The sequence below is a fragment of the Eptesicus fuscus genome, chromosome 5 (genome assembly GCF_027574615.1).
Source record: "Eptesicus fuscus isolate TK198812 chromosome 5, DD_ASM_mEF_20220401, whole genome shotgun sequence".
NCBI lineage: Eukaryota > Metazoa > Chordata > Mammalia > Chiroptera > Vespertilionidae > Eptesicus > Eptesicus fuscus.
This window is the reverse complement of record NC_072477.1, coordinates 89,636,574-89,647,660: the sequence shown is the minus strand read 5'-3', so window position 1 is coordinate 89,647,660 and position 11,087 is coordinate 89,636,574.

Here is an 11,087-nt window from a genome sequence, read left to right as displayed (position 1 = left end):
TTTCAAGGTTTTTGTGGACCAGGAGTCTAAGCCTGCCCTAACTGGCTCTTATGCCTCTGCGTCTCACTTTACTTTCTCATGTGAAGACTTCTCATAGTTTCAGTCTTTACTTCTAGAGGAAGCAGTGGAGTAGCGATCTGGAACCACACGGCTAGTTTAAACCCCCGCTCCATCACCTGGCTGTGGAACAGTGGACACGCTGCTCATAACCTTTTGGTTCAGTCTCCTCATCCATAAAATGGAGGCAATAATGTAAGCATGTCAAACTCACGGCCGGCGGGCCGCATGCCTCGCTTAAATAAACGAGGAGCTATTTTATTTACCCCCTCTACAGTACTTACTCCTGTCCCTTGCACATAGGGAAACATCAATAAATGAGTAAATAATGACAGAATTATTTAATCTGAAAGCTGAAATTAAAGTGAGAACTACACAAGGAAGCCAGGTGCAAGGAGCAGCAACGGTTGCATTTACATGGGACGGGGGGTGGGGGGGAGGAGGGGGCGGGTTGGAGGTGGCCAGGGAGGTCTATATTTGCAAAATGAAGAAGGAAGAAAGCCCAGAAAGAAAAAAGCGGTGAGGGAGGAGGGCATCACATGTCCCATGTGGTGTTTGACCTTCTAGTTCAGGAGTTGCTATAGTGGCCAATCAGAGGGGATATCCAGACTGTACAGGGACTTGCAGCCTTTATAAACTGTGGAAGAAGGAACGGGTGGGACTCTTTCCCCCTCCCCACGTGGGAGTCTATACTTATTCTTCAATAAATCTCCACCTTTGCTATAAAAAAAATAAATAAATATAGTGAGAACTACATAGTAACTAAAACAAAAATTAGAAGTTTTATGAACTATCACGTGTGAACTATCAAATGTCAATACTTTTCTTTGGTTCCCTACTAAGAGCTCTGAGAGGAAAAACCCACTTCTAATTTTTCACTGTGAACTCTGGAGATTTTGCTGAGTGCACACAAACCAGAAACAAATTTAGAATGTTTATCACCCAGAACTCTGTATGGAGGTGACAGAATCCCACTTCTAATTAGTTAATGTAAAAGAATAAAAAGGAGATGTACGTGGCTTATAGCCATAACACAGAGAGAGGCGCTGAAACTGGCCTTTGAGATACCTAGAATCAGATGGATCAGTCTGCTGGCACCTGTTTCTTGCATGCATTCTCTCTCTTGGTCTCAATTCCTCACTCTTTGCCTCGTATTCTATTTCTTTCTTCCATGTTAGCTTTGTTCTCTCCCATTTCAGGCAGATTCTGTACAGGGCAGGAGACAGCTGCCAGCAGCCCTATGCTCACATCCTCAGATCTTCTCAAACAGAGAGGAGAGAGATCTCACCCAACACCTTCCGTTATGGAACATGCCAGGGGAGGCTTTCTTGGGCCCTGCTTGCCCATCTCTGGATCATCATCACGGCTAGGGAGGAGGATTACGTAAAACAGGTACTGGTCTCCCCCTTCAGGGTTTGTTATTCTTGCTTGCTTATTTGTTTGGTCTGGTTAGATTAGTTCAGTGAATTCTGTATTCTTCCATGGTGCTAAGCCTATGATATTGCTCCTCAGGGGGCATATCTCAGGATATGGTGTCACTCTTTCCATCATCACACTCAGGTGTTAAAGCCCGCTAATGTCGAGAGTTAGAGGAGAAGGGGTTTCCCCAAAAGCAGGTATACCGGCAGGGAGCCCAGACAGCTTGCTGTAGGAATGCCATACATCAAGCAATTATCTCAATATGTGTCTGCTACATGAAATAACTAAAGGGATTTAAGAGACTATATTAAGTTCTGAAATGTATTACTAAGTTAGAAGGTAGACACTTAACTGAAAGTATTCTAAAGTAGGGATGTCTCAGCTTTCTGTGAGGGTTAGATGTAGGATTAATATCTTTAAGTTCTTTAATTAAATTCTTTAAGCTCAATTATGATAGCTACAGCACTGTACTTGGAAAGCAGTTAAAGCCCAATAATATCTCCAAGCTCACTTACTACCCCTAATATTCTATTACATCAAAATATGCATTATTTTGCTATCAATGCAAAGCATAGAAATTAGTGGCTTCAATCTTTCTCTGGTTCTTATGAGTCTTCGTGGATTAGCCTGGGGGAGAATGAAGAGGCTTGGAATAATTATTACATAAATCATGGTAAGAATTGATGTACCAAAAGATCTCTAAACCACAGTGAAGGCCAATTGAAACTGGATGGCTTACATTAGAGGCAGTCCAAGACTAATGGCCTTTCACTCTTTATTTAAAGTCACAATATTAAAGGCATGGCACTAATTAATGCATAATACCTAATATTTCAATGTACATCAGCACTCTTAACATACATAATGTTTAATATATACCAGAGCTCTTCCCACATAAAGGTCTCAGTAATGGCCCCAGCGCCACGGATACTCCCACTGTGCTCCAGGCACTGCATGTTTACAGCTCGCTGTGCATAAATCCTGTTTTACTGAAATCTCATGACCACAGAAGCCACATGTTTTCTAATCAGAAAACAGCTGATCAATTTCCATGTTAGACAGATAGATCTTATTTTATTCACAATTTAGGATTTTAAACTAAACTCTTGACTTTTACTTTAAAGTCTTTCTACAATTAAAATCTCACTTAGATGGAAAGCCATAAAGAATTCATACTAAAAGATATTTTTATTCTCTATGAAAGTGTCTTAAAAATCTGTAGCTTTAATTAAAAATTGCATGTGTCCTTAGATCCAGCATTTCCACTACCAGGAATATGCAAATTATCATGAACTTAGAACAATATCTAGGTACAAGACTGTTCATTACAGTGTGGTTTATAGCAGAAAAAAAAAGTAAATAAGCTAAATGCACAATCGCAGTAAATTTAAAAATAAAGTATGGCATATCCATGCACTAGAATAGTATGTAGTCAGTAAAAATTATGTTGCGGAAGAATATGTAATAATGTAAAAAGATATTAATAAGATTTATTGTAAAAGATAAAAAGTTACAAAATAGTATAATCCTATTTTTAAAAATGTACATATCTATAATAATAAAGCATAATATGCTAATTAGACCAGACGTCCTTCCAGACATCTTTCTGGACAACCTTCCAGACAAAGCTGTGGCAGCGGGGGCTGAGGCAGAGATGGCCACCGTGGCGGGTGGGGGCCGAGGCAGCTGCCACAGTGTTGGGGGCCCATCCCCTTGCACAAATTTCGTGCATCAGGCCTCTAGTACAATACATATATATAAACGAAGAAAGGATGGAGAATAAACAGTATACGTAGCAAAATATTAATAATGTTGTCTAGTTAGGTAATAGAATTATGGATTTCTTTTTGTATCTTATATGTGTTTCTTAAACTTTTTTATAATAAAAAATATTTTATTTATGTAAGAAAAATAAGGCATAAAACTTATCCACAATTGAGGTTTTAGGTATTAAAAACACTTGAACATTATTGAGGACTCAATTGCCATTTGCAGATTATCTGTGCCCCCTTGGAGTGATTTCTCTGACTTTTCACAGAATTTCACAATCATGTCCTAAACTTTATCAAAATTCATAGACATGTCTGATCTAAATGAAAATGAACAAACATCTTCAAAAGAGCTATGAGGGACATTGCTTTTGTGAGCAGATGGCCAGCACAGTGAGGACAGACATGGTCCTCTTTCTGATCTAAGATTTCATTGCCTTAATAGTGCTTTGCTCCTACCAGTGCTCAAATGTCGATTAAATCAATGTTGAATGAATGTTAATCACCTTGAAGTCCTACCTAATTGCTGACAGCACCCTACAGGGTTTGCTGTGAGATACACATAAACTGTAACCTGCTAAAATGAGACCCCAAAACTGATTTGGGAATCATAATGAAGGACACTGCCTTTGCTTGGTTAGCTCTGAATTATACTTAAAATAAACAGTGCGGATCCCAGAGAGGAATGTGTGTAAAGAGGTCACATTTGCCATATCTCGGTTGGTATTTTGTGATGAGATTTTAATAGATTCTCTGTTTTGACCTCATCAGCTATGACCCACTGTGATGTCAATAGGTTGGCTAAACTGCAAATCTCCTGGAAGAATGGAGCAGTGTGGAATGACTATCGTGATTTTAAAGTGGCATGCCTTTTGCCTCGCCCATTGTCCAAATGTATTTCAACTGCAGACATATTTCCTAAATCCAACTTATTTTTATTTGTTATCCAACAGGAGTCCTCATCTCCAGGCAAGCTTTTGCCCTATCACTTTAGTAATTCGAATCACCCACACAAGTTCAAGGGAAGTACGGTGAGCAAAACAAGCCCTTGTCCAAGTCCAGTGCATTTTGTTCACCTAGTTTACTGCCTTACCATCTGCCTTTCACTTCTGGGGGACTTGCAATAGAGCAGGAGCCAAAGGAAATGCAGATACCCCACTACTATCTACTTAACTTTCACTAAGTGAGTTGGTGCAGTGCTCAGGCGCCTCCTCAAAACCAGCCCGTCATCTGAGAGCATTCACATAAGACTCTCTGCATTATATTCCGACCTCTGCAACGTTAGTATTAACTACTGACATCTGCCAAGTCTGACTGGTAAGTGCTTTACAGTATCAATTCATCCCAAGCAAAAAGCATTTCTGAGTGCTGCAGTGCTCTTGTTAATGCCAATAAGAAGTATCAAGGCTCATATGACACCTAGCAGAAATTAGTACCCACATTCAAAGAAAAGTCTTTGTTATTTCCCAGAGTATTATGTGGACTTTATTGAGATGACTGCATCTGACACCTGCTGTAATATAAAATGCAGCTATAATTAGCCAACTGATGCTCACTGCAGTTTAGGTCGAATCCCTTCTGTGGGAATTATGCTTTAAAATATTCAGGATTCCAAGTGGCTCTCATTACATTTAATTTTAACTTAGAATTAGGTGGTCTAGAAAAAAATTTAGGATTGTAATAGCCCCCTGCTGAATGCCACACAGCAACATGAAAACCCATAGGGTTTTTCCCCCTCTAAATTAAAAAAAAAAAATGAGAACAGCAGACTACACTAGAGCCTTCAATTGAAGTCTGGCTTTGCTTAATTGTACTTTTTGCACTCATCAGTCTCTCCTCTTCAGAGCAAGCTACAAAAATTGCCTGAATAGCCTAAGAAAAGTTTCCCACAGTCACTGGCCACAGAAAAACACTATTGTCCTTCCTCACAGTTTGATGGACAACATTTCTATAAATGGGTAGCCAGGCTGTCAATGGTACCCTTGCTGAAAAGGCAAAAGAAGAGAACAGATTCTGCCAATATCTGACAAAGCATGTTAACACATAATCAGGCATTCACTGGCCAGGCAGCTGCCCCTGGGACCTTCATCACACAGGTGCCTTTAAGCCATTTCCTATTCACAGATAAAGGAAACAGGCAGGAGATACCTGGGAAAGGAGCAGTCTATTATGGCTTGCCAAATGTCCATCTTCTGGGCTGTGTGTATAAAAGTAGAAAGAAGAAAAAGGAAAGTAGTTTCAACTGAAAAATTATAAAACAGCAGACCATTGACAAAACCTATCATTTAATCTGTGGTGTTTTTTCCTTTCCCTTTCTCTTTATTTTTTTTTTGGGGGGGTGGAGGGTGGGAGTTGTTTTTCTGTTTGTTTGTATGACATAGCAGCACTCATGTCTAATAACAAAGGTCTTTTTTCTCAGTGGCTTGTCAAATGTATTTGCCCCAAAGCCGATTCACACGCTGATGCTGAAATACTTACCTGGTCCAACTAAGTCACAAAACATTTATATTGTCACCATAAGTGATTTTTTACGCACACACTCACACACATACTCCATTTCAAGATCTGTGATCAGTAATACTTAAGTGGTAAATGATGCTCCAGTAAAGCAGAAGCTCTGGACCATCTCTTAAGGAACCACCTACATAAATACTCCAGGAGGATGATTACCATTGTTCATTTCTTCACAATTGCTTAGACTAAGATCATTAGTTCCACATTGTGCTGATCTACTCAGTTGAAAGAAATATCAGACCTCAAGACTCCATTAAGTCAATGGCCCCATTAGCACCTACATAGGACATTTTTAAATTAAAAATTAAAATTTATTAAGACATTTTCAAATTAAAATTTCATGATTACTACTTTGAGGGTGTTAAGTATGGATTTCTATTTAATTTTTTCATTTTCATTTTATTTACTACCATATTTTAAGATCTCTTCTACTCAAAGTATGGAGCAGATATAAGGAAAAAACCTTGAGAAGTGATTAAATCCCCCAGGAACTTAGATTGGCTAAATATGGTCCTTGTGATATGATTTGAAGACTGACGAACTAATGACCATAACTTTTCCTCTACAAGACCAGGTACTGTAAAAATACTGATAACAACAAAATCAACAGTGTAGAAGCCAAATGCCATGAGGTAAAGTGCTACTTTTTCAACTATCTTCTTGAGGGCTACTCATTTTGTATAGTTTCCTCATCTGTAAAGCATGACTGCATTTTTCACCACAAACGGTTTTGGGGAGCAGTCGCTGCTGAAAGTTTCCGCCCTTGGGTGGGAAGTCAGAACATCTGCTAAGTGGACCAAAACCAATCAAGGATCATGAACACTTTAGAAACATTAAACTGCATTCTCTGACTTAAATTTTACTTTATTTTTTATTACTTCTTTTTGTTTATTTCCTGAATAAAAAAATAAAATTTGAGGTTGATGTTAGTTAATAAATCTTTAGTAAATTAGAATCTATTAATTTTATAATCCTTACAAATATAAAGACATAATAATTTCCTTATATTTGGTTCAATTCAATAATATTTAGCAATTCCTTATATATAATCATTGCCATTATTGCCACCATCCCTATTATATGCTAAATAGTTTATATATGTTTTATCATTTAATCTTCAGAACTCTCTGAGATGGATACAATTATTATCACCATTTTACAGATGAGGAAACTGAGGTGCTGGAAGACAGAGTAGTTTAACCTTCTTTATTCCTCTACTAAATTACAGAGCTTGGATTTGAAACCAGATGTGTTGCCTTCTAAAAACCATGCTTTTCCTATGAAACCATGGTTCATGTTTTAACTAATACTGGTAGAGCAAAATAAATTTTACTTGCTCATGATTTGAAAATATAATATGCTCTTTTGTTAGGTAGCATATGTACATATTTATATTTTATTTGTGTGTGTTTTATCATTGTAACCTAAGTTAAGTCAACCTCTTATCTCTAGGTAAAATAACCAAGACTTTTTGGGTGGTGGAATCAGAGTTTTCTTTTTCATTACTATTTCTAGGGGAAAAGCTTTCACAGTGACCAAATTCATACTTGAAAAATTTAACCAAAGACTTCTTTTACTTCAAAGGCATGGTCTACCTTCCCAACCAGATTGAAACTCCTTAAGGTCTAAGAGGAACCCCATCTTCAGCTTTCTTAAGATTTTTTTTTGTGTGTGTGGTAAAAAATAACCTCTTAGGTTTTTCTCACTTAAGTGTATCCTCAAAATTCTTACAACTTAAAACATTCTTTTATTCTGGCTTTGGTTGAATTCACAGTTTCTCATTGTTGTCCATCAGATCAAACATAAATGTTTTAGCCTTATGTTCTAATTCATAGAAAACCAATCCTAATCTGCCTCTTCGACCTCTAATCTCACCCTTTACTCCAGCTGAGCAAATCTCATCTCTGCTTCTTCCTTGCTCGTTCCCATTTCTAAACTCTTAGTGATGTATTTCTTACTAAAAATATACTCTTTCATTTTTTCTATCAATTTAAACCTAATCTATATATATATAAGCCCGACCATTATGACCAAACGACTGGAGTGACCTGTTGATCAGTTGCTATGATGCACACTGACCACCATTGGGCAGACGCTCAATGCAGGAGCTGCCCCCTGGTGGTCAGTGCACTCCCACAGCCAACCTCCCGCGGCTGGCCCGTAGCTTTGGCATCAGCATCCTTTCCTTCTGTGCCCCGCTTGTTGCCTCCTCTCCCAACCCCACTGGGGCCTTTGGGCCCCAGGCTAAGATGGGGAACAGGGGGTGTGTAGAGGCAGATTTGGCCCCTTTCCTAGGGGGCCCAAGGGCCGGCTCCCTCCTCGGGGCCAATGGCCAACCTCCCATGCCCCATTTCTCCCCCATGGCCAGCAGGCCCCAATCGGCCTGCACTTCCTCCCCCCATTCCTCCCCCCGACTGACAGGCCCGATCAGTCCAGCCCTGATCAGCCCTGATCGCTGGCCAGGCCTAAGGGACCCTACCCGTGCACAATTTCTTGCACCAGGCCTCTAGTATTTCTAGTGGTATACCTTCTTCAAGGAAATTCTCTTAACTCACTCCACTCAACACTTTTCCCTCACTTAATTCTATCTGTCCTTATTACTTTATTATGTGGTCTATCACTATTCACTTGAATGATATGATAATCTGCATCACCTGCCAGTTGTTTCATGGAGCCCAGATCTATGTTTGCTACAAAACTATAGTCTCCATTGAGGCAAAAGAAGACCATAAATCTATAAGCAAATGAGTGAACAATAATACAGTTTATCCTAAATGTTCCATTTAATATCCTTTCACATTCAGTCTTTGAATAAAGTTTTCTATTGATGTCCTTCTAGTACTATAACTAGAAAAGGACTCCACACTCAAATTTGGCGTGAACAGAGAATGAATTAAAAGAGTTGCCATCTCCAATCTTTACTAGGTGGCTGTGGGACTCATTAGAGCACTAAATTTTCTGGCTCTTCTCCTTCTGAGCAAATGAGGGAATTACTGTTCTAGACCCCATTTGAAATTAGCATGCCCATATGATTTGCTTTAGTCAATTAACCTTTTGCACTCGGATGTCGAGTGTGACTCGACACGGTTAGCATTAGAATAAAGGAATCGAGAAAAAAAACAAGCGAGTGCAAAGGGTTAATGTTATCAGAAGTGACAAACAGCACTTCTAGGGAGAAGCTTTAATACTTTTGCCATTTTACTTTTTCCTTTCTGCAGTAATTGTGGAAGAATGGAGGTGGAGCCCCTTCCTCAGTCAGGGTTCTTAAAGGAAAATAATGTGCAGCAGAGTCCCCAGCCAACTCATGAGGGACATGTAATAGGAGCAAGAAAAAAACTCATTGGGGGATCCAAGATGGCAGCGGACAGGTTGGCAGTGAGGAGGACAGGGTGAGTGAGGGAGGGAGTGAAAGGGGAGTGCGTGGACATGTGGGGCATGTATGTATGTGTGAGTGAGGAACAGTTATATTCACAGGACTTTTGGGGGCTGGCAGACCAGGCTTCCCTAGCCGGGCAGCCTCTACTACCAGTGAAATCTCTCCCGGGGCTGCCAGCTCTGCCACAGAAACCACGCCATCTTGAAGGGGAGAGCGGCCGTGACTGGGAGCCCAGCCTCACCTCCACCCAGGGAGACCTTGGACAACACCCGGACCCTACAGCCACATAGGCCAGGGACCAGCTGCCTTGGCTGTGAATCCACGAACTCCCAGACTCCAGCCTCCCCGGCTGTGGGCTCCTAAAAAGTTTGTCCAGGGGAGACAAGGTGGCAGCCTAATGGCAGATGGGTCCTGTGCCTTCTCACAGAGCAGATAGAAGAAACAACCGAATCAAATAACATCCACCTGGAATTGATAAATTAAACACAGAGAAACGATGGATCACTGGGAACTTCAACACAGTGCTGACTCCGAATGAACTTCACTACTTCACTTTTTTATTTTTTTACCTTTTACTTAAGAAACTAAAAATATTTTTCTCCTTTATTTTTTTCTTTATTATTATTATTATTATTTCAATCTTTTATTTTTTATTTTTTTTTATTTTGGGGGGATTAGTGTTCCACATTCTATTTTTATTTTTTTATCATTATTTTACTCTCATTTTTTCCTTTATGCCAACCCTTTCTTCCTCACTTCTCCCTTTATCATCCTGTTTCTCTTCTCCTATTCCTGCTTTAGTTTTTTTTCTCTCCTTTCTTTTTACTCCTTGTTAAAAATTGATCTTCTTTATCTGCTTTATTGATGCATTACTATTATAGTAGTCTCTGTTGGCTTACTCATATATCTAATTTCCTCTCCCCTGCCCCAAGCCCATGCACCCTTCTCTCTTCTCTTTCTTCGCTAGCCAGTTTCTTTTCTTTTCTTTCTTTCTTATTGTTGTTTCTTTGATTGTTTGTTAGTTTGCTTTGTTGTTTTTGTTGTTATATTTTATGCTTTTGTTTTTTCTCTCCTCACTTGTTCTCTTCTTCTACTAATAGCTTAATTAGTTTCACTCACCAAACTCAGGCCTATTTGCTCTCTATTCTCCTTTTCCAAAGTAGATAAATATATAGATAGCTAGATTAAAGAAAGATTTTATGTAAAGATTTTGTAGCTAGATTTTATATATATAAATTTTATTATATATTGATATATATTAATTATCATTTCAATTATTATTACATATTATTTTTTTAATTGTATTTTGTTTTTTTTTTTTTTCTTATACACTCATTGTCTTTCTACCTCCTCTATACTGAATTGTGACCCACTTACCAATTTATTCAATTGTAATTTATTTATTCAAAAGCATCAACAGTAGGCTAGAAGAAGCTGAGGACTGCATCAGTGAGCTAGAAGAAAAGGTAGGAAAAAACACCCAAGCAGAGCAGCAACTGAAAAAAAAAACACAAAACTTAAACAACAGGAGGAGAGCCTAAGGGAGCTTTAGGACAACATGAAACAAAACAACATCCGCATAATAGGGGTACCAGAAGGAGAGGAAACTGAGCAAGGAATAGAAAACCTGTTTGAAGAAATAAAGACAGAAAACTTCTCTGATATTGGGAAGAAAAAACTCACACAAGTCCAAGAAGTTCACAGAGACCCAAACAAGATGAACCCAAAAAGATCGACACCAAGACACATCATAATTAAATTGGCAAACACCAACGACAAAGTAAGATCTTAAAGGCGTCCAGAGAGAGACAGAAAGTTACCTATAAGGGACCTCCCATTAGACTAGCAACTGATTTCTTAACAGAAACACATCAGGCCAGAAGGGAATGGAATGAAAAATACAATGTGAAGCAAAGTAAGGAACTGAACCCAAGAATAATATACCCAGCAAG